At 35.1% G+C, this 23,473-nt stretch overlaps 2 long non-coding RNA genes across 2 annotated transcripts; both read left to right on the top strand.

Annotated features, from left to right (window-relative positions):
* Nucleotides 1-1,314: 1,314 nt before the first annotated feature.
* On the top strand, nt 1,315-4,386 carry LOC127727954 (uncharacterized). The gene is made up of 2 exons (XR_007993935.1): nt 1,315-2,046; nt 4,031-4,386. It is a non-coding gene; the product is annotated as an uncharacterized LOC127727954 (long non-coding RNA).
* Nucleotides 4,387-6,465: 2,079 nt separating this feature from the next.
* LOC127727971 (uncharacterized) lies at nt 6,466-10,132 on the top strand. Its single transcript, XR_007993952.1, has 2 exons — nt 6,466-7,831; nt 9,860-10,132. It is a non-coding gene; the product is annotated as an uncharacterized LOC127727971 (long non-coding RNA).
* The last annotated feature ends 13,341 nt before the right edge of the window (nt 10,133-23,473 follow it).

The raw sequence follows: 23,473 nt of genomic DNA, 5'->3' as shown, positions 1-23,473 counted from the left end.
TTGGTCTTGATATCTTTAACAGAAACGGGGGAGGGCATTCCCAAAAAATGTTGGAAGGAAAAAAAGAAAAAAAAAAAAAAGAAAAAGAAAAAAAAAAAAAAGAAAAAAAAAAACATTAGAAAAACAATAAGGTCTTTCCTAACGGAGTGGAAAGACCTTAATTAGAAAAACAATAAGGTCTTTCCTAACGGAGTGGAAAGACCTTAAAAAGAAAAAAAAACATTAGAAAAACAATAAGGTCTTTCCTAACGGAGTGGAAAGACCTTAAAAACATTAAAAAACAGTAAGGTCTTTCCTAACGGAGTGGAAAGACCTTAAATATAAATCAATTGTAAACGATATTTCCCCTTTGAAACATGATTGATTGCACTGTTTGTTTGTTTGTTTGTTTGTTTGTTTGTTTGTTTCCTTGTTTATTTGTTTGTTTATTTGATTTGTTCAATGGATGTCTTATCTTCTACCAGTCAATTGTTCACATTACAAGGAGAGAAAAAAAAACCACGAGTAAAACACACACAACAGATTTGCCGTCCAGTGAGAGATATTTCTTTATTTATTAGGATACAGTTACAGAAAGAAACAGGTTTTAGTACCCCTCCCCCCCCCCCCCCCCCTAAATTAAAAGAGGGGCGGGACCCAAGTTTACATTTTCATACAAGTTTTTATTCTATTTCAGGTCCCGCGCGCATCTCTGGAGCGGATTGTGACGTCACGAGGCTTGTTGATATTAGCGAAAACTTAGCAAATTTCTTTCTTTTTAGGTGTAGATGTTGGACAGACAACATGTATATCGACGGAATAACACATAACGTATTTCTTTTGTTACTGTAGGTAATTGATGTTTTGAACGGAGTTCACGAGCAGTGCATGCTTTTGATTTATTTTATCCTGTGTACTTTTAAAACACGTTTATCGATTATTTTTATACAATGTACATATTTCAGCAGCAGTTTGTAACACAGATTTGTATTTTAATCTATGAGCAGACATTTTATTGTAGGATTTCACTGATATTTACGGAACTCGAAAGCGATTTCTACGGCATTGACATTTGTTTTCTCTACGAAAATTCTTGGGAGGTAGCTGCAAAACGTTGTTGAAATTAGATGGAATACATATATACCTTGTTGGCTGCAGAGTTAGAGGTCAATTGGACATGTAGTTTCAGCGAAGTAGCACACATAAGAATTTGATCCGTGTTTTCCGAGAAAAATTGTCATAACAATAATATACGACAGCCTTACCTTAGAAGACAATTTATTTTTTGCACTCAATGACCCCACCCAACCCATTCATGTGGATGGGGGGGGGGGGGAAGTAAATTTGATATTTGAAAAATACGCTTTATGGACTTTCATTTGATATGCGACAACCTAACCATGTAAGAAGTTCTATTTTTGCACTAAATGACCCAACCCTTCTAAGGGGATGAAAAAGGGGGGGTTGAAATTTTCATTTTTGAGTAGAGGGCATTTAGACGTTCAATTTGATATACCAAATGACCCCATTTGGCAAAGTAAAAAAATTGATGCAATATCAATTGTATAAATAGAACTTATGAAACTTACAAAGTCAATGTAAAACATGAAAATTTCAAATTGATTTTTTTTTTAGGTTTATCATTGAATGTTTTTGGTAATTAGTCAAACACATAACCATGTTAAACTCTTCAATTTCTGAAAATTTCAGGTGGTAAGCTGTTGTTGATTCAGAAATACATGCCTCCGCTCGCAAAATTTCAAACTGCATTATCTCTAAAACGACAATAGATATCTCAAATCTGTTAAATGATAAATGATCTGCAGTTGAAGGGCAACTTTGTATAAAAAAATTTGGGACAATTCCAAAGTTCATCAAAGTCACAATGAATCATCAAATATATAATGCAATACCAAACTTGAGAACCGGAAGTCGTAGAGACATGGGAATACCACCATTCAACTCAAGACAACTTGACCTTTCAAATGTCACAATGTCAAGGTCATAGTACACTTTGAAGGTCAAGGTAAAATTTCATCATGACCTGACATTGACCTCAAATTGAAGGTCTTAAAATACTGATCATTTTTGCAATTTATAGTAGGTTGATATCTGTTACCTTTAAAAAGATCTACACACAATACTATACTTTTAAGAATTATCTCATCGTAACTTTTGAGCAGACGGTCGGACCGTTTTGAGCTTAATGAATAAAATGTAGAGCTCGTCGAGAGGAACATTTTATACACAGTATGTATGCAGCAAACTCTTATCGTTTTTTTAATATACAAGCTTGAAATTGCAGCGTAATTTTTTTTTTGCACTCAGTGACCTTTGACCTTGGATGCAATTAAAGGTCACATGAATTAAAGATTATTGGTGAAGGTCCCAAGTCTCTACGACTTCTGGTTCTAGAAATACATTTTTTTTTTAAATTGAGTAAATTTTTTCAAGGGAAATAACTCCTTATAAGGATTGATAGTATACTAATTGTTTATCTTTATTAACATTGCCATCTATTCCTGCAGATACTGCCATTTTCAAATCGATTCTATCCCTAATACTTTTTGAGAAAAATGCAAAGGAAAGAAATTGCGTCAAGGGGATATAACTCGCATAGGGGATGATGAAATCCTATGTAGCCTGCTATGGTAGTACATCATGATGAGATCTACCTATTGTTCAAATAAGGTCATGATATCTTTAAAAACTACGAGTTGGGGCCATGTCGAAAAAATCCAATAAAAGGGAGATAACTTCTACAGGGGATGACAAAATCCTTAACAGGGTCATCTGGTAATACTTCATGATGAGGTCTATCGATGGTCCATATTTGGTCTTGATAACTTCAACAGAAACGGGGGGAGGGCATTCCCAAAAAAATGTTGGAAGAAAAAAAAGAAAAAAAAGAAAAAGACTAGTATCTCAATTGTTTGTAAAACAATTGAAAGGTCTTTCCTGTAAAAGTGATGTTTTCGTAATGTACTTTTTACGACCTTTCATTTGATATACGACAAGCATACCTTCTAAAACTTTTCGCTTTTTACACCTAATGACCCCATCCGCCTTAATTTTCGAGATCGGAAGTATGATATATGTAATGTAGACTTGATGATCTTTCATTTGATATGCGACAACGCCATCTTCGAGAAAGTTTGATTTTTGCACTTAATAACCCCATCCAACTACTTTTTCTAGAACAGGAATTTTATATTTGAAATGTACACGTTATGACCTTTCATTTGATATACAACAACCTTATCTTAAAAGAAAATTTATGTTTTGCACTCAATGACCCCACCCAACTCATTTTTTGGGGACGTCAATTTGATATTTGAAATGTACGCTTTATGGACTTTCATTTGATATGCGACAACCTAACCATCTGAGAAGTTTGAATTGTTTGCACTTAATGACCCCACCCTTCCCACTGGGATGGAAAAGGGGTTTGAAATTTTCATTTTTGAGTAGAGCTCATTTAGACGTTCAATTTGATATACATAATGACCGCATTTGGCAAAGAGCCAAAAATGATGCAATATCAACTATATAAATAGGACTTATGAAACTTACAAAGTCAATGTAAAAGATGAAAATTTCAAATTGATTTTTTTTTTTGAGTTTTTCATTGAAAGTTTTTGGTAATTAGTCAAACATATAACCATGTTAAACTCTTCAATTTCTGAAAATTTCAGGTGGAAAGCTGTTGTTGATTCAGAAATACATGCCTCCGCTCGCAAAACTTCAAACTGAATTATCTCTAAAACGACAATAGATATCTCAAATCTGTTAAATGATAAATGATCTGCAGTTAAAGGGCAACGTTGCATAAAAAATTTGGGACAATTCCAAAGTTCATCAAGGTCACAATGAATCATCAAATATATGATGCAATACCAAACTTGAGAACCGGGAGTTGTAGAGACATAAGACTACCACCATTCAACTCAAGACAACTTGACCTTTCAAATATCACAAGGTCAAGGTCATAGTACACTTTGAAGGTCAAGGTAAAATGTCATCATTACCTGACATTGAACTCAGATTGAAGGTCTTACAATACTGATCATTTTTGCAATTTATAGTAGGTTTATATCTGTTACCTTTAAAAAGATATATACACAATACTATACTTTTAAGAATTATCTCGTCGTAACTTTTGAACAGACGGTCGGACATTTTTAAGTTTAATGTATAAAATGTAGAGCTCGTCGAGAGGAACATTTTATACACAGTATGTATGCAGCAAACTCTTATCGTTTTCTTAATATGTAAGCTTGAAATTGCAGTGTAATTTTTTTTTGCACTCGGTGACCTTTGACCTTGGTTGCAAAGTGAAGGTCACATGAACTTAAGATTATTGGTGTAGGTCCCAAGTCTCTACGACTTCCGGTTCTCGAAATACAATTTTTCAAAAATTGTGTATATTTTTTCAAGAGAAATAACTCCTTATAAGGGTCAATAACAAAATTATTTTATATGTTCATCAACATTGCCATCTGATCTTGTACATGTTGCTGTTTTCAAATCGATTCTATCCCTAATAGTTTTTAAGAAAAATGCAAAGGAAAGAAATTGCTTTAAGGGAATATAACTCGCATAGGGGATGATGAAATCCTATGCAGCCTCATATGGTAGTACATCATGATGAGATCTACCTATTGTCTAAATCAGGTCATGATATCTTTAAAAACAACGAGGGGGGGCCATGTCGAAAAAATCCAATAAAAGGGAGATAACTTCTACAGAGGATGATGAAATCCTTAACAGGGTCATGTGGTAATACTTCATGATGCGGTCTATCGATGGTCCATATTTGGTCTTGATAACTTCAACAGAAACAGGGGAAGAGCATTCCCAAAAAATGTTGGAAGAAAAAAAAGAAAAAAAAAAAGAAAAAAAAAAAACATTAGAAAAACAATAAGGTCTTTCCTAACGGAGTGGAAAGACCTTAAAAAAAAAACATTAGAAAAATAATAAGGTCTTTCTCACGGAGTGGAAAGACCTTAATAATAATAATAATAGGGAAAAAGAAATAGAGGAAAAGCAATATGTCACCCGACATTATCGATCGGGTGACATAACAAGTAATCCTGTGTTAGGATGCTAACACAAAAGTCGCCAAAACGGCCCCCAACCATTGTTCTACTGTTTTCATGGTAACGGCAGCCATTTTGAAACTTCAAAGTCGGATATCACATCTACATGTGACAGGTCACATTACTTACAAGTTTCATAAAAATTGGACCAATTTTCAAATTTAGGCATTCGTGTTTCCATGGTTACGGTGGCCATTTTGGAAATTCCAAAGTCAAATGTCACATCTACATAAGACAGTCAACATTTGTGTAAAGTTTCATCAAGTTTGAAGCATTTTGAATTTTTTGACATTTTTGCAGTTTCCATGGTAACCGCAGCCATTTTGAAAATTCCAAAGTCGGATGGCACATCTACACATGACAGGTCACATTACTGTCAAGTTTCATAAAGATTAAACCAAATCTAGATTTTTCGCATTTTTGTTGTTTCCATGGCAATGGCTGCCATTTTGGAAATTCCAAAGTCAAATTCCAAATCTACATACACTCGTTCACATCTCTGTAAAATTTCATTAAATTTAAAGTATTTTAAAAAATTTCACATTTTTGCAGTTTCCATGGTAACGGCGGCCATTTTAAAAATTCCAAAGTCGAATTACAGCTACATATGGTGCTACCTGTAATAATCTATCATTATATAGCATAATAAAATGCTCCGCAGGGCGCAGCTAGATACGACCGCAGAGGTCGAACCCTGAACAGTTGGGGCAAGTATGGACACAACATTCAAGCTTGATACAGCTCTGAATTTGGATTGTGATTAAATATTTGACACAGCATAGGTTTCTGACACAGAATGAATGTGGTCTAAGAACTTAAAAATTTTAAATTGGACATTCACCTATTATGGTCCAATATCCAAAATCTAAATACATGGTTAGATTCAGCATATCAAAGAACCCCAAGAATTCAATTTTTGATGAAATCAAACAAAGTTTAATTTTGGACCCTTTTGATCTCAATGTGGACAAAGTTGATAACGGGGCCCAAAAATCAAAAATCTAAATACATGGTTAGATTCAGCATATCAAAGAACCCCATATATTCAATTTTTGTTGAAATCAAACAAAGTTTAATTTTGGACCCCGATTTGGACCAACTTGAAAACTGGGCCCATAATCAAAAATCTAAATACATGTTTAGATTCAGCATATCAAAGAACCCTAAAAATTCAATTTTTGTTAAAATCAAACTAAGTTTAATTTTGGACCCTTTGGACCTTAATGTAGACCAATTTGAAAACGGAATCAAAAATTAAGAATCTAAATACACGGTTAGATTCGGCATATCAAAGAACCCCAATAATTCAATTTTTGATGAAATCAAACAAAGTTAAATTTTGGACCCTTTGGACCTCAATGTGGACCAATTTAAAAACGGGGCCCAAAATCCAAAAACTTAATACACAGTTAGGTTCAGCATATTAAAGAACCCCAAGAATTCAAGAATAAAACCCCATTGAAATTGATCAAGAAATAAGCAATTTATACGAAGTATCTTCTTTTGCACAATACTGTGCAATTAAATATTTCTTGCTATTGCGCAATACTGTACAATTGACAATTTCTTGCTATTGCGCAATATTGTGCTATTGGATATTTCTTGCTATTGCGCAATACTGTGCAATTGAAGATTTCTTGCTATTGCGCAATACTGTGCAATTGAAGATTTCTTGCTATTGTGCAATACTGTGCAATTGAAAATTTCTTGCTATTGCACAATACTTATTATATAATAATTTACACATCCTGTTTGGTGTGTATCTCCTACCATATCATTATTATTTGCTTTTAAATATTAATCAGAAATAACCAACTTAAAATGGAAAATTTTAAAAGAAAAAAAAAAGGAAAAAAAGAAAAAAAAATAAAAAAAAAAATCCCCCCCCCCAAATTTTTTGAACCCCTTATGATTCATCACCCCCAAACTCAATCCCAGCCTTCCCTTTGTGGTATGGTACCTTGCAGTACAATTTCAGAGAGATCCATACACTTGAACACAAGTTATTGTCTGGAAACTAGAAAAATGCTTATTTTTGGCCCCTTTTTGGCCCCCAATTCCTAAACGTTTCGGGCAATTACCCCCAAACTCAATTCCAGCTTTCCCTTTGTGATATGGAACCTTGTAGTACAATTTCAGAAATATCCAAACACTTACACACAAGTTATTGGCATGAAACTAGAAAAATGCTGGTTTTTTGCCCCTTTTTTGGCCCCTTATTCCTAAAATTTTGAGGCAATTACCCCCAAAATCAATTACAGCCTTTCCTTTGTGATATGGAACCTTGTGGTACAATGTCAGAGAGATCCATACACTTACACACAAGTTATTGTCTGGAAGTTACAAAAATGCTTATTTTTGGCCCCTAATTCCTTAACTGTTGGTACCATAACCCCCAAAATCAATCCCAACCTTCCTTTCGTGGTATTGAACCTTATGGTAAAATTTCATGGAGATCCATTCACTTAAACTAAAGTTAGAGTGCAAAAACCAATGTGTCTTCGGACGACGCCAGACGACGACAACAACGACGACGACGCCAACGTCATACCAATATACGACCAAAAAATTTTTAATTTTTGGGGTCGTATAAAAGTACATAGGAATAATTCAACACTATCACATGACTATTGTTCTAGAATGTTCCATGAAAATTGACCCCCTAAAATAATGCCAAGATGACCCCGGGCTGAAATAAAAAATGTGGAATGGACACCTGGACATCGGTCTCTTGTATTACACAAAACTTAAAGGTTCTACCAGTAGCGAATCAATAGTAGAAAAATGACTCCACCCATGTTCCAGCCCCCAAATAGTGCCAAGTTGACCCCATTTGAAATAAAAAATAGTGAATGCACCCCTAGGGATACTACCCCATCATCATATATATACCAAATATAAAGTTTCCATCATTTAAGGCTTGGAAGAAAATGGTCGGACAAATTATGGTTAAGAATAATAATAATAATAATAATAACTAAATTTGCCATTGCAAGCAATAGTGGATGTCACCCTTCCCCCATTGCCACTAAGTGGCAGCCATTTCAAAAAAATTTAACAGTGAATGCACATATATGCATAACTATACATCTTTCTGTAAATTTTCAGTACATTCAGAGCATTAAAAAAAATCACATTTTTGCAGTTTCCATGGCAACGGCAGCCATTTTGAAAATTTCAAAGTCAAAAGTCTCATCCAGACTTGCCATTCAACAATCATATGAAGTTTCATGAATTTTGGAGCATTTTGAAATTTTTGAAATTTTTGACATTTTTGATGGTTCCTATGGTAACAGAGACAATTCCCAAAATTTAATGACAGATGCCACATTGGAACACAGGAGGGAACATACCATCAAAGTTTCAATCGATTTGACCTACCATTTTAAGAAAGTAAATGCTACTTTTAGGTTTTTGGAGGATTTTGACCTGTTTTGTATTGTTTCCATGGTAACGACAGACATTTTCGAAATTCCAACGCCAAATTCAACATCTACCAATGTTGCTCATCGTTACTGTGAAGTTTCATTAAATTTTGATATTTTTGAAATTTTTGGTGTAGTTTCCATGGCAACATAGTAGTTCCAATGATTGCAAAAATCATCCAAAACCAGTATATAGTGGGCACCTACATTGTATTAAAATCTAATGATTTTAAGTTTAAGCATTCTCAAATAATTCACCGAAAACCAAAATTATATTTTTTCACCATTTTTCAGTTTCCATGGTGATGGCAGCCATTTTTTAGTTCCAAAGTTGCACTGCAACTCGAAAATCAGGGTTCCTTGTTATAGTGAACCATCATTCAGATTGGTTCCTTTGGCTCTGAGAAAGCAGGCGGACATAATTAGGTGGAAGAAAAATAATAATAATAATAATAATAATAGGGAAAAAGAAACAGAGGAAAAGCAATATGTCACCCGACATTATCGATCGGGTCACATAACAAGTAATCCTGTGTTAGGATGCTAACACAAAAGTCGCCAAAACGGCCCCCAACCATTGTTCTACTGTTTCAATGGTAACGGCAGCCATTTTGAAACTTCAAAGTCAGATATCACATCTACACGTGACAGGTCACATTACTTACAAGTTTCATAAAAATTGGACCAATTTTCAAATTTAGGCATTCATGTTTCCATGGTTACGGTGGCCATTTTAAAAATTCCAAAGTCAAATGTCACATCCACATAAGACAGTCAACATTTGTGTAAAGTTTCATCAAGTTTGAAGCATTTTGATTTTTTTTACATTTTTGCAGTTTCCATGGTAACGGCAGCCATTTTGAAAATTCCAAAGTCGGATGGCACATCTACACATGACAGGTCACATTACTGTCAAGTTTCATAAAGATTGGACCAAATCTAGATTTTTCGCATTTTTGTTGTTTCCATGGCAACGGCGGCCATTTTGGAAATTCCAAAGTCAAATTCCAAATCTACATACACTTGTTAACATCTCTGTAAAATTTCATTAAATTTGAAGCATTTTAAAAATTTTTCACATTTTTACAGTTTCCATGGTAACGGCGGCCATTCTAAAAATTCCAAAGTCAAATTACAGCTACATATGGTGCTACCTGTAATAATCTATCATTATATAACATAAAAAGTACATAGGAATAATTCAACACTATCACATGACTAATCACATGACTATTGTTCTAGAATGTTCCATGAAAATTGACCCCCTAAAATAATGCCAAGATGACCCCAGGCTGAAATAAAAAATGTGGAATGGACACCTGGACATCGGTCTCTTGTATTACACAAAACTTAAAGGTTCTACCAGTAGCGAATCAATAGTCGAAAAATGACCCCACCCATGTTCCGGCCCCCAAATAGTGCCAAGTTGACCCCCATTTAAAATAAAAAATAGTGAATGCACCCCTAGGGATACTACCCCAACATCATACCAAATATAAAGTTTCCTTCATTTAAGGCTTGGAAGAAAATGGTCGGACAAATTAGGGTTAAGAATAATAATAATAATAATAAATAACGGGACAAAAACATAAAGTCCCCAAAACTCCGTTTTGGCGACTTAATAAGAAACGGGACAAAAACATAAAGTCCCCAAAACTCAGTTTTGGCGACTTAACTAGATTCGCCATTGCAAGCAATAGCGGATGTCACCCTTCCCCCTATTGCCTCTAAGCGGCAGACATTTCAAAAATTTTAAACAGTGAATGCACATATATGCATGGCTTTACATCTTTCTGTAAATTTTCAGAACATTTGGAGCATTTTGAAATTTTTACACATTTTTGCTGTTTCCATGGCAACGGCGGCCATTTTGGAAATTCCAAAGCCAGAAGTCTCATATATACTTGCCAGTTAACATTTATATTAAGTTTTATAAAGTTTGGAGCATTTTGAAATTTTTGACATTTTTGCTGGTTTCCATGGTAACAGAGACCATTTCCAAAATTTTAATGACAGATGCCACATTGGTACATTGGAGGGAACATACCATCAAAGTTTCAATCGATTTGACCTCCCATTTTAAGAAAGTAAATGCCACTTTTAGGTTTTTGGATCACTTTGACCTGTTTTGCATTGTTTCCATGGTGACGGCAGACACTCTTGAAATTCCAACGCCAAATCCCACATCTACCAATGTTGCTCTTCATTACTGTGAAGTTTCATTAAATTTTGAGCATTTTGATATTTTTGAAATTTTTGGTGTAGTTTCCATGGCAACATAGTAGTTCCAGTGATTGCCAAAATCATCCAAAACCAGTATATAGTGGGCACCTATACATTGTATTAAAATTTCATGATTCTAAGTTTATGCATATCCAAATAATCCACCAAACTCTAAAATTTTATTTTTTCACCTTTCTTTGGTTTCCATGGTGATAGCATCCATTTTTTAGTGCCAAAGTTGCACTGCAACTCGTAAGTCAGGGTTCCTTGTTACAGTGAACAACCATTAAGATTGGTGTATTAGGCTCTGAGAAAACTGCAGGACAAAATTAGGTGGAAGAATAATAATAACTAGAATTGCTATTGCAAGCAATAGCGGATGTCACCCTGCCCCCATTGCCACTAAGCGGCAGCCATTTCGAAAATTTTAAACAGTGGATGCACATATATACATTGCTATACACCTTTTTGCAAATTTTCAGAACATTAAGAGCTTTTTTAAATTTTTCACATTTTTGATGTTTCCATGGCAACGGCAGCCATTCTGGAAATTCCAAAGTGGAAAGTCTCATCTATACTTGCCAGTTAACATTTATATTTAGTTTCATTAAATTTGGAGCATTTTTGAAATTTTTGAAATTTTTGCTGTTTCCATGGTAACAGTGATTAATTCCAAAATTCCAAAGACATATGCCACACTGACTGATGACATGTTATATATGATTGCAGTTTCATTTGGTTTAATCTTATATTCTTTAAGAAAACGCTCCTTTAATATGTTTTCCCATAGGGTCAATGTTAAACTTTTGCCCAGTTTCCATGGCAATGGCAGCCATTTTGGAATTTCTAAATATAGTCGGTGCTTCCACACATACCAGGCATCATTTCCATAAAGTTTCATTTGGTTTGGTCAAATAATAAAAGAATTGCCTTTTTGAAAAATTTTCAGATTGTTGCGGTTTCCATGGAAACGGTGGCCATTTAAAAAATTCCATAGGTGTCCTGCATAACTAGAGTTGGTGGTCCTCATTATGGTACCCATTCATTATGATTGGTCCACTAATCTATGAGAAAACACTAGGACAAAAAAGGTGGAATAATAATAATAATAATAATAATAAAGAAACGGAGGAAAAGCAATATGTCACCCGACATTGTTGTACGGGTGACATAATAACTAGATTTGCCATTGCAAGCAATAGCGGATGTCACCCTTCCCCCCATTGCCACTAAGCGGCAGCCATTTCAAAAATGTTAAACCAGGATGCTTATATATGCATGGCTATACATGGTTCTGTAAATTTTTAGAACATTTAAATATTTTTGATCATTTAAAATTTTTTGACATTTTTGCAGTTTCCATGGCAACGGTGGCCATTTTGGAAATTCCAAAGTCAAAAGTCTCATCTAGACTGGCCAGTTAAGAATCATATTAACTTTCATTAAGTTTGGAGCATTTAGTAATTTTGGGAAATTTTTGACATTTTTGCTGGTTTCTATGGTAACAGAGACCATTCCCAAAATTTGATGACAGGTGCTACATTGGTACATGGGAGGGAACATACCATTAAAATTTCAATGGATTTGACATACCATTTTAAGAAAGTAAATGCCACTTTTAGGTTTTTGGATCATTTTGACCTGTTTTGCATTGTTTCCATGGTAACGGCAGACATTTTTGAAATTCCAACGCCAAATTTCACATCTACCAATGTTGCTCATCATTACTGTGAAGTTTAAATAAATTTTGAGCATTTTGATATTTTTGAAATTTTTGGTGTAGTTTCCATGGCAACATAGTAGTTCCGATGATTGCCAAAATCATCCAAAACCAGTATAAAGTGAACACCTACATTGTATTAAAATTTGATGATTTTAAGTCAAAGCATATCCAAATAATTCACCAAACCCTGTAATTTTATTTTTTCATCTTTTTTCGGTTTCCATGGTTACGGCAGCCATTTTTTAGTTCCAAATTGCACTGCAACTCGAAAGTCAGGGTTCCTTGTTATAGTGCACCATCATTTAGATTGGTTCCTTTGGCTCTGAGAAAACTGGCGGACAAAATTAGGTGGAAGAAAAATAATAATAATAATAATAATAATAGGGAAAAAGAAACAGAGGAAAAGCAATATGTCATCCGACATTGTCGATCGGGTGACATAACTAGATTTGCCATTGCAAGCAATAGCGGATGGCACCCTTCCCCCATTGCCAGGCAAGCGGCAGCCATTTAGAAAATTCCAAAGTCAAAGAGTGCATCTACACATACAAATTATCATATTTGTAAAGTTTCATTAAGTTTGGAGCATTTTGAAATTTTTGACATTTTTGCTGTTTCCATAGTTACGGTGGCCATTTTGAAAATTCCAACTTCAAAATTCAACTCTGCCCATGCCAGTTACCATTTCTGTAAAGTTTCATCCAGTTTGCAGCATTTTGATTGTTTTTAAAATTTTGGACATTTTTGCTGTATCCATGGTTACAGTAGATAATTCCAAAATTCTAAAAGCAGACAACTCATTGACACATGTCATGTTATATATCAATACAGTTTCATTGACCTTGGTGCAATACTCTTTAAAATAAAATGCTCCGCAGGGCGCAGCTTGATACGACCGCAGAGGTCGAACCCTGAACAGTTGGGCCAAGTATGGACACAACATTCAAGCTTGATACAGCTTTGCATTTGGATTGTGATTAAATATTTGACACAGCATAGGTTTCTGACACAGAATGAATGTGGTCTAAGAACTTAAAAATTTTAAATTGGACATTCACCTAATATGGTCCAATATCCAAAATCTAAATACATGGTTAGATTCAGCATATCAAAGAACCCCAAGAATTCAATTTTTGATGAAATCAAACAAAGTTTAATTTTGGACCCTTTTGACCTCAATGTGGACAAAGTTGATAACGGGGCCCAAAAATCAAAAATCTAAATACATGGTTAGATTCAGCATATCAAACAACCCCATATATTCAATTTTTGTTGAAATCAAACAAAGTCTAATTTTGGACCCCGATTTGGACCAACTTGAAAACTGGGCCCATAATCAAAAATCTAAATACATGTTTAGATTCAGCATATCAAAGAACCCTAAGAATTCAATTTTTGTTAAAATCAAACTAAGTTTAATTTTGGACCCTTTGGACCTTAATGTAGACCAATTTGAAAATGGAACCAAAAATTAAGAATCTAAATACACGGTTAGATTCGGCATATCAAAGAACCCCAATAATTCAATTTTTGATGAAATCAAACAAAGTTAAATTTTGGACCCTTTGGACCTCAATGTGGACCAATTTATAAACGGGGCCCAAAATCCAAAAACTAAATACACGGTTAGATTCAGCATATTATAGAACCCCAAGAATTCAAGAATAAAACCCCATTGAAATTGGTCAAGAAATAAGCAATTATACGAAGTTCTTTTGCACAATACTGTGCAATTAAATATTTCTTGCTATTGCGCAATACTGTACAATTGACAATTTCTTGCTATTGCGCAATATTGTGCTATTGAATATTTCTTGCTATTGCGCAATACTGTGCAATTGAAAATTTCTTGCTATTGCGCAATACTGTGCAATTGAAGATTTCTTGCTATTGTGCAATACTGTGCAATTAAAAATTTCTTGCTATTGCACAATACTTACTATATAATAATTTACACATCCTGTTTGGTGTGTATCTCCTACCATATTATTATTATTTGCTTTTAAATATAAATCAGAAATAACCAACTTTAAAGGAAAATTTTAAAAGAAAAAAAAAAGGAAAAAAAAAAACCCCCCCCCCCCCCAAATTTTTTGAACCCCCTTATAATTCATCACCCCCAAACTCAATCCCAGCCTTCCCTTTGTGGTATGGTACCTTGCAGTACAATTTCAGAGAGATCCATACACTTGAACACAAGTTATTGTCTGGAATTTAGAAAAATGTGTTTTTTGGGCCCTTTTTGGCCCCAAATTCCTAAACATTTAGGGCAATTACCCCCAAACTCAAACCCAGCTTTCCCTTTGTGATATGGAACCTTGTAGTACAATTTCAGAAAGATCCATACACTTACACACAAGTTATTGTCCTGAAACTAGAAAAATGCTTATTTTTGGCCCCTTTTTGGCCCCCAATTCCTAAATGTTTCGGCAATTACCCCCAAACTCAATTCCAGCTTTCCTTTTGTGATATTGAACCTTGTAGTACAATTTCAGAAAGATCCATATACTTACACACAAGTTATTGTCATGAAACTAGAAAAATGCTTGTTTTTTGCCCCTTTTTTGGCCCCTAATTCCTAAAATGTTGAGGCAATTACCCCCAAAATCAATCCCAGCATTCCTTTTGTGATATGGAACCTTGTGGTACAATGTCAGAGAGATCCATACACTAACACACAAGTTATGTCTGGAAGTTACAAAAATGCTTATTTTTGGCCCCTTTTTGGCCCCTAATTCCTTTACTGTTAGTACCATAACCCCCAAAATCAATCCCAACCTTCCTTTTGTGGTATTGAACCTTGTGGTAAAATTTCATAGAGATCCATTCACTTAAACTAAAGTTAGAGTGCGAAAACTAATGTGTCTTCGGACGACGCCGGACGACGCCAGCGACGCCGGACGACGACGACGCCAACGTCATACCAATATACGACCACAAAAATTTTTTTGCGGTCGTATAAAAATGGTGGTTTTATGCATTTTCCCATAGGGTCAATGTAAAACTGGCCCCAAACGGCAGCCATGTTTTACCATTCCATAGCAAGGTGCACAACTTCACATGGGGTTCCTCATTGTAGTTGAGTTCCATAAACATTGGTCCGTTCAGTTCTGAGAACTCGCGCGGACAAAATGTGTGGAAGAAAAATAAGAAAAAAAAGAAACGTAGAATAACAGTATATCACCCCAACTCCGTTGAGGGTGCCATAAAAAGAAATGTAGAATAACAGTATGTCACCCCAACTCCGTTGAGGGTGCCATAATAATAAAAAAAAGAAACGGAGGAAAAGCAATATGTCACCCGACATTGTCGATCGGGTGACATAATAATAATAACTAGATTTGAGGATGTCACCCTGTACTGGACATTGTCACAGTAGCAGCAACTATTTTGAGTGTACCAAAGTCAAATTGCACATCTATTATACATGCTGGAATTGGCATATCTTTGATTCCCACCCCCCCGTTTTTCTCTTCCCGTAGAATAAGTTTGAGTTCTAAACATAGTTTTGGAATTCTTTAAAATCTCAAATTAGACCCACGCGCGAGAAAGAACGTAGCGTCACGTGATGCGCAAGTATATTATCGTGGACTTAGCACATTTATATTCTTTTTAGAGGGGACCTTGGACAGACAACATGTGTATATATTGACGGAGCGGCATACTAACAGTTAATTTTTTTCTTCAATAGCTCGCGTATCACATGATACATGTATCTTATCTTGTACAATTAAATTACACGTTCATCGATTGATTTCAGCTAATGTGTATATTTTAGCAGGTGTGTAATTCACGGATGTGTACTGTAATGCAAGTACAGAAATGTCACTAATATGTACTCTAAGTGTTTTTCTCTCTCTCTCTCGGTGGCGATTTTCTCTTCACAGCACGATTTTTGTATAGAATAGAAGCACGTTAAATTATATATTTTTTTCTTCTAGCATATTCAAGAAGATGTTTTGCAGTACAGATTTGTATTTGATCGTATGCACATACTCTTGATTACATAATTTTGCCTCAAATTTACGAAGTGTTTTATGTTGGGTTTTTTTTGCTGTTTCCATGGCAACGGCGGCCATTTTGAAAATTCCAAAATCAAAATAGCAACTCTGCACATCTCAGTTGACATTTCTGTGAAGTTTTATCAAGTTTGGAGCATTTTGAAAGTTTTGAACATTTTTGAATTTGTGCTGTTTCCATGGTAACAGTGACTGATTCTCAAAATTTTAAAGACAGATGCCACTTTGGCAGATGACCAGGAATATACCATGAAAGAATCATGGAATTTGACCTATCATTATAAGTGAGTAAATGCTACTTTTAAGAATTTCCCATAGGGGCTAATGGTAAATGTTTCTCCAGTTTCCATGGTAACGGCAGCCATTTTGGAATTTCTAAATATGTTCAACACATTTTAGCATGCCAGGCTACATTCCACTAAAGTTTCATCCAGTTGAGTCTCATAATGAAAGATTTAATGGATTTGCAATTTTTATTTTTTTTTCACATTTTTTCTGTTTCCATGGTAACGGCAGCCATTTTTTAGTTCCAAAGTTGCACTGCAACTCGAAAGTCAGGGTTCCTTGTTATAGTGCCCCATCATTTAGATTGGTTCCTTTGGCTCTGAGAAAACAGGCGGACAAAATTAGGTGGAAGAAAAACTAGAGGCTCTCAAGAGCCTGTGTCGCTCACCTGTATTTACTAATGCTTTGGAAATCATGTAAAATACAGTTAAAATCATAATTAATAGTATTAGATATTAGATATTATAATGATATCTAAGATAATAACAAAAAAATGCAAAATTTTTGTAAAATTACTAACTCAGGGGCAGCAACCCAACAACGGGTTGTCGGATTCGTCTGAAAATTTCAGGGCAGATAAATCTAAATCTGATGAACATTTTTGCCACCTGTCAGATTTGCTCTAAATGCTTTAGTTTCAGAGATATAAACCAAAAACTGCATTTTACCCCTATGGTCTATTTTTAACCAAGTCGGCCAAGATGGTTGGAAGGCGGGGTCATGGGACAAATTTTTCAAACTAGATACCCTAATAATGATATAAACCAAAAACTGCATTTTACCCCTATGGTCTATTTTTAACCAAGTCGGCCATGATGGTTGGAAGGCGGGGTCATGGGACAAATTTTTCAAACTAGATACCCTAATAATGATTATGGCCAAGTATGGTTAAATTTGTCTCAGTAGTTTCAGAGAATAAGTTTTTGTAAAAGATTACAAAAATTTACGAAAAATTGTTAAAAATTGACTATTAAGGGCAATAACTCCTAAAGGGGTCGACTGACAATTTTGGTCATGACAACTTATTTGTAGATCTTACTTTGCTGAACATTATTGCTGTTTACAGTTTATCTCTATCTATAATAATATTCAAGATAATAACCAAAATCTGCAAAATTTCCTTAAAATTACCAATTCAGGGGCAGCAACCCAACAACAGGTTGTCAGATTTGTCTGAAAATTTCAGGACAGATAGATCTTGACCTGATAATCAGTTTTACCCTCTGTCAGATTTACTCTAAATGCTTTGGTTTCAGAGATAAAAGCCAAAATCTACATTTTACCCCTATGTTCTATTTTTAGCCATGGCGGCCATCTTGGTTGGTTGGCGGGGCCATTGGACACATTTTTAAAACTAGATACCCTAATGGTGATTGTGGCCAAGTTTGGTTAAATTTGGCCCAGTGGTTTCAGAGGAGAAGATTTTTGTAAAAAGCTAACGACGACGGACGACGGACGCCAAGTGATGACAAAAGCTCATTTGGCCCTTTGGGCCAGGTGAGCTAATAATAATAATGATAATAATAACTAGATTTGCCATTGCAAGCAATAGCGGATGGCACCCTTCCCTTATTGCGAGGCGAGCGGCAGCCATTTAGAAAATTCCAAAGTCAAAGAGGGCATCTACACATGCAAATTATAATTTTTGTAAAGTTTCATTAAGTTTGGAGCATTTTGAAAGTTTGGACATTTTTGCTGTTTCCATGGTTACAGTGGCCATTTTGAAAATTCCAACTGCAAAATGCAACTCTGCCTATGCCAGTTACCATTTCTGTAAAGTTTCATCCAGTTTGCAGCATTTTGATTTCTTTTTGAAATTTTGGACATTTTTGCCGTTTCCATGGTTACAGTGGATAATTCCAAAATTCTAAAAGCAGACATCTCATTGCCACATGTCATGTTATATATCAATACAGTTTCACTGACTTTGGTGAAATACTCTTTAAGAAAATGCAGATTTTATGCATTTTCCCATAGGGTCAATGTAAAACTTGCCCCATGTTTCCATCACAACAGCGGCCATTTTGGACCATCCAAATATTGTCTTGACATCTTAGCATACTGGGTAACATTTTCATAAAGTTTCATCCAGTTCGGTCTTAAAATGAAAGAGTTAGATTTTTTTATATTTTAGCTGTTTCCATGGTAACGGCAGCTATTTTGAAAATTCTGAAGTCAAACTGCAAATCTGCACATGCCAGTTACCATTCCTGTGGAGTTTCTTCCAGTTTGGAACACTTTGATTTTTTTCGCATTTTTGCTGTTTCCATGGAAACGGCTGCCATTTTTTACCATTCCATAGCAAGGTGCACAACTTTACATGGGGGTCCTCATTATAGTAGAGTTCCATCAACATTGGTCCATTGGATTCCAAGAACTCGCGCGGACAAAATGTGTGGGAGAAAAATAAGAAAAAAAAGAAACGTAGAATAACAGTATGTCACCCCAACTCCGTTGAGGGTGCCATAACTAGATTTGCCATTGCAAGCAATATTCGATGTCACCCTTCCCCCCATTGCCACTAAGTGGCAGCCATTTCAAAAATTTTAAACCGGGATGCTTATATATGCATGGCTATACATGTTTCTGTAAATTTTCAGAACATTTAGAGCATTTTTGATCATTTCAAAATTTTTGACATTTTTGCTGTTCCCATGGCAACGGTGGCCATTTCGGAAATTCCAAAGTCAAAAGTCTCATCTAGACTTGCCAGTTAAGAATCATTTTAAGTTTCATAAAGTTTGGAGCATTTTGTAATTTTGGGAAATTTTTTACATTTTTGCTGGTTTCCATGGTAACAGAGACCATTCCCAAAATTAAATGACAGGTGCTACATTGGTACATGGGAGGGAACATACCATTAAAATTTCAATGGATTTGACATACCATTTTAAGAAAGTAAATGCCACTTTTAGGTTTTGGGATCATTTTGACCTGTTTTGCATTGTTTCCATGGTAACGGCAGACATTTTTGAAATGCCAAAGCCAAATTCCACAACTACCAATGTTGCTCATCATTAATGTGAAGTTTCATTAAATTTTGAGCATTTTGATATTTTTGAAATTTTTGGTGTAGTTTCCATGGCAACATAGTAGTTCCAGTGATTGCCAAAATCTTCCTAAACCAGTATATAGTGGGCACCTACCCGGTACATTGTATTAAAATATCATGATTGTAAGTTTATGCATATCGAAATCATCCACCAAACTCTAAAATTTTATTTTTTCACCTTTCTTTGGTTTCCATGGTGATGGCATCCATTTTTTAATGCCAAAGTTACACTGCAACTCGTAAGTCAGGGTTCCTTGTTATAGTGAACAACCATTAAGAGTGGTGCATTAGGCTCTGAGAAAACTGCAGGACAAAATTAGGTGGAAGAATAATAATAATAACTAGATTTGCCATTGCAAGCAATAGCGGATGTCACCCTTCCCCCCATTGCCTCTAAGCGGCAGCCATTTTGAAAATTTTAAACAGTGAATAGACATATATGCATGGTTTTACATCTTTCTGTAAATTTTCAGAACATTTGGAGCATTTTGAAATTTTAACACATTTTTGCTGTTTCCATGGCAAAGGCAGCCATTTTGGAAATTCCAAAGTCAGAAGTCTCATTTATACGTGCCAGTAAACATTTATATTAAGTTTCATAAAGTTTGGAGCATTATGAAATTTTTGAACATTTTTGAATTTGTGCTGTTTCCATGGTAACAGTGACCGATTCTAAAATTTTAAAGACAGATGCCTCTTTGGCAGATGACCAGGAATATACCATGAAAGAATCATGGAATTTGTTTTTTAAATTTTGGACATTTTTGCTGTTTCCATGCATTATATGGTTACAGTGGATAATTCCAAAATTCTAAAAGCAGACATCTCATTGCCACATGTAATGTTATATATCAATACAGTTTCACTGACTTTGGTGAAATACTCTTTGAGAAAATGCTGATTTTATGCATTTTCCCATAGGTCAATGTAAAACTTGCCCCATGTTTCTATGACAACGGCGGCCAGTTTGGACTATCCAAATATTGTCTTGACATCTTAGCATACTGGGTAACATTTTCATCCAGTTGGGTCTCATAATGAAAGAGTTAGAATTTGTGATATTTTAGCTGTTTCCATGGTAACGGCAGCCATTTTGAAAATTCAAAAGTCAAACTGCAAATCAGCACATGCCAGTTAACATTCCTGTGGAGTTTCTTCCAATTTGGAACACTTTGATTTTTTTCGCATTTTTGCTGTTTCCATGGAAACGGCGGCCATTTTTTACCATTCCATAGCAAGATGCACAACTTTACATGGGGGTCCTCATTATAGTAGAGTTCCATCAACATTGGTCCATTGGATTCCAAGAACTCGCGTGGACAAAATGTGTGGAAGAAAAATAAGAAAAAAAAGAAACGTAGAATAACAGTATGTCACCCCAACTCCGTTGAGGGTGCCATAATAAGAAAAAAAAGAAACGTAGAATAACAATATGTCATCCCAACTCCGTTGAGGGTGCCATAACTAGATTTGTAATTGCTAGTAATAATGGATGGCACCCTTCCCCCCATTGCTAGGTGAGCGGCAGCCATTTTGAAAATTCCAAAGTGAAAGAGTGCATCTACAGATGTCTATTAACATTGTTGTAAAGTTTCATCAATTTAGGAGCATTTTGAAATTTTTGAATTTTTTGTTATTTCCATGGTAACGGGTAAAATTCCCAAAATTCCAAAAACAGGTGCCACTTTGGGACATGCCATGTTACATATCCATTAAGTTATATATGGTTTGATCTAATATTCTTCCAGAAAATGCAGCTTCAATGTTTTTTCCCATAGGGTCAATGTTAAACTTTCGCCCTGTTTCCATGACAATGGCGGCCATTTTGGAACTTCCTAATATTGCATGCACATGTAGGGATACCAGGCAACCTTTCCATAAAGTTTTATCCAGTTAGGTCTTATAATGAAAGATTTAGAATTGCATTTTTTTCACATTTTATCAGTTTCCATGGCAACGACAGCCATCTTGGTGATGACATACCCCGATTGCAAATCTGCACATGCTGGTTAACATTATGGTATAGTTCCATAACCATTGGTTCATACAGTTCCAAGATATAAGCTGGACAAAAAGCATGGAAGAAAAATAGCCATAATAATAAGAAAAAAAGAAACGTATAATAACAATATGTCACCTCAACTCCGTTGAGGGTGCCATAATAATAATAAAGAAACGGAGGAAAAGCAATATGTCACCCGACATTGTCGTACGGCTGACATAACTAGATTTGTAATTGCTAGCAATAAGGGATGGCACCCTTCCCCCATTGCCAGGTAGCCATTTTGAAAAATCCAAAGTCAAAGAGCGCATCTACAGATGTCTATTAACATTGTTGTAAAGTTTCATCAATTTTGGAGCATTTTGAAATTTTTGAAATTTTTGCTATTTCCATGGTAACAGGTACATTTTTCAAAATTCAAAAACAGGTGCCACTTTGAGACATGCCATGTTACATATCCATTCAGTTTTATAAGGTTTGATCTAATATTCTTGCAGAAAATGCAGCTTCAATGTGTTTTCCCATAGGGTCAATGTTAAACTTTCACCCTGTTTCCATGACAATGGCGGCCATTTTGGAACTCCCTAATATTGCATGCACATCTAGGGATACCAGGCAACATTTCCATAAAGTTTCATCCAGTTGGGTCTTATAATGAAAGATTTAGAATTTGCATTTTTTTACATTTTATCAGTTTCCATGGCAACGGCAGCCATCTTGATGATGCCATACCCCGATTGCAAATCTGCAAATGCTGGTTAACATTATGGTATAGTTCATGGTGTAAACTATATAACTAATATCAAGTCAATATCTTCAAGCATGACGAAAAAAAGTGTTGAAAACTGATCATTTAAGTGAATTTTCTAAGTCCAAGGACCATTACTCTGCACAAAATCATCAGACCGGAACAAAATTCGAACTTGATCTGTTACTTGTCATGATAAAACTATATACCAATTTTCAAATCCATATCTTCAAGCATGACGGAAAAAAGTGCGGAAAAACTGATTATTTGAGTGAATTTTCTAAGTCCAAGGACCATAACTCTGCACAAAATCATCAGACTGGATCAAAATTCGAACTTGATCTGTAATTTGTCATGATAAAACAATACACCAAATATCAAATCAATATCTTCAAGCATGACGAAAAAAGTGTGGAAAACTGATTTGCCGGACTGACGGATGGACAGACAGACATACGGACGGAGTGCAAACCTAAAGTCCCCTTTGACTTTGTCGTAGGGGACTAATAATAAACAGACCAAATACAGTAAGGTCTTTCCATTAAGAAAGGAAAGACCTTAATTATAATAACTAGAGGCTCTCAAGAGCCTGTGTCGCTCACCTGTATTTACTGATGCTTTGGAAATCATGTAAAATAAGGTTAAAATCATAATTAATAGTATTAGATATTAGATATTATAATGATATCTAAGATAATAACAAAAAACTGCAAAATTTTTGTAAAATTACTAACTCAGGGGCAGCAACCCAACAACAGGTTGTCGAATTCATCTGAAAATTTCAGGACAGATAAATCTAAATCTGATGAACGTTTTTGCCACCTGTCAGATTTGCTCTAAATGCTTTAGTTTCAGAGATATAAACCAAAAACTGCATTTTACCCCTATGTTCTATTTTTAACCAAGTTGGCGATGATG

The sequence above is a fragment of the Mytilus californianus genome, unplaced genomic scaffold (genome assembly GCF_021869535.1).
Source record: "Mytilus californianus isolate M0D057914Y unplaced genomic scaffold, xbMytCali1.0.p SCAF_2, whole genome shotgun sequence".
NCBI classification, from domain to species: Eukaryota; Metazoa; Mollusca; class Bivalvia; order Mytilida; family Mytilidae; genus Mytilus; species Mytilus californianus.
This window is presented reverse-complemented; position numbering and strand designations above follow the sequence as displayed.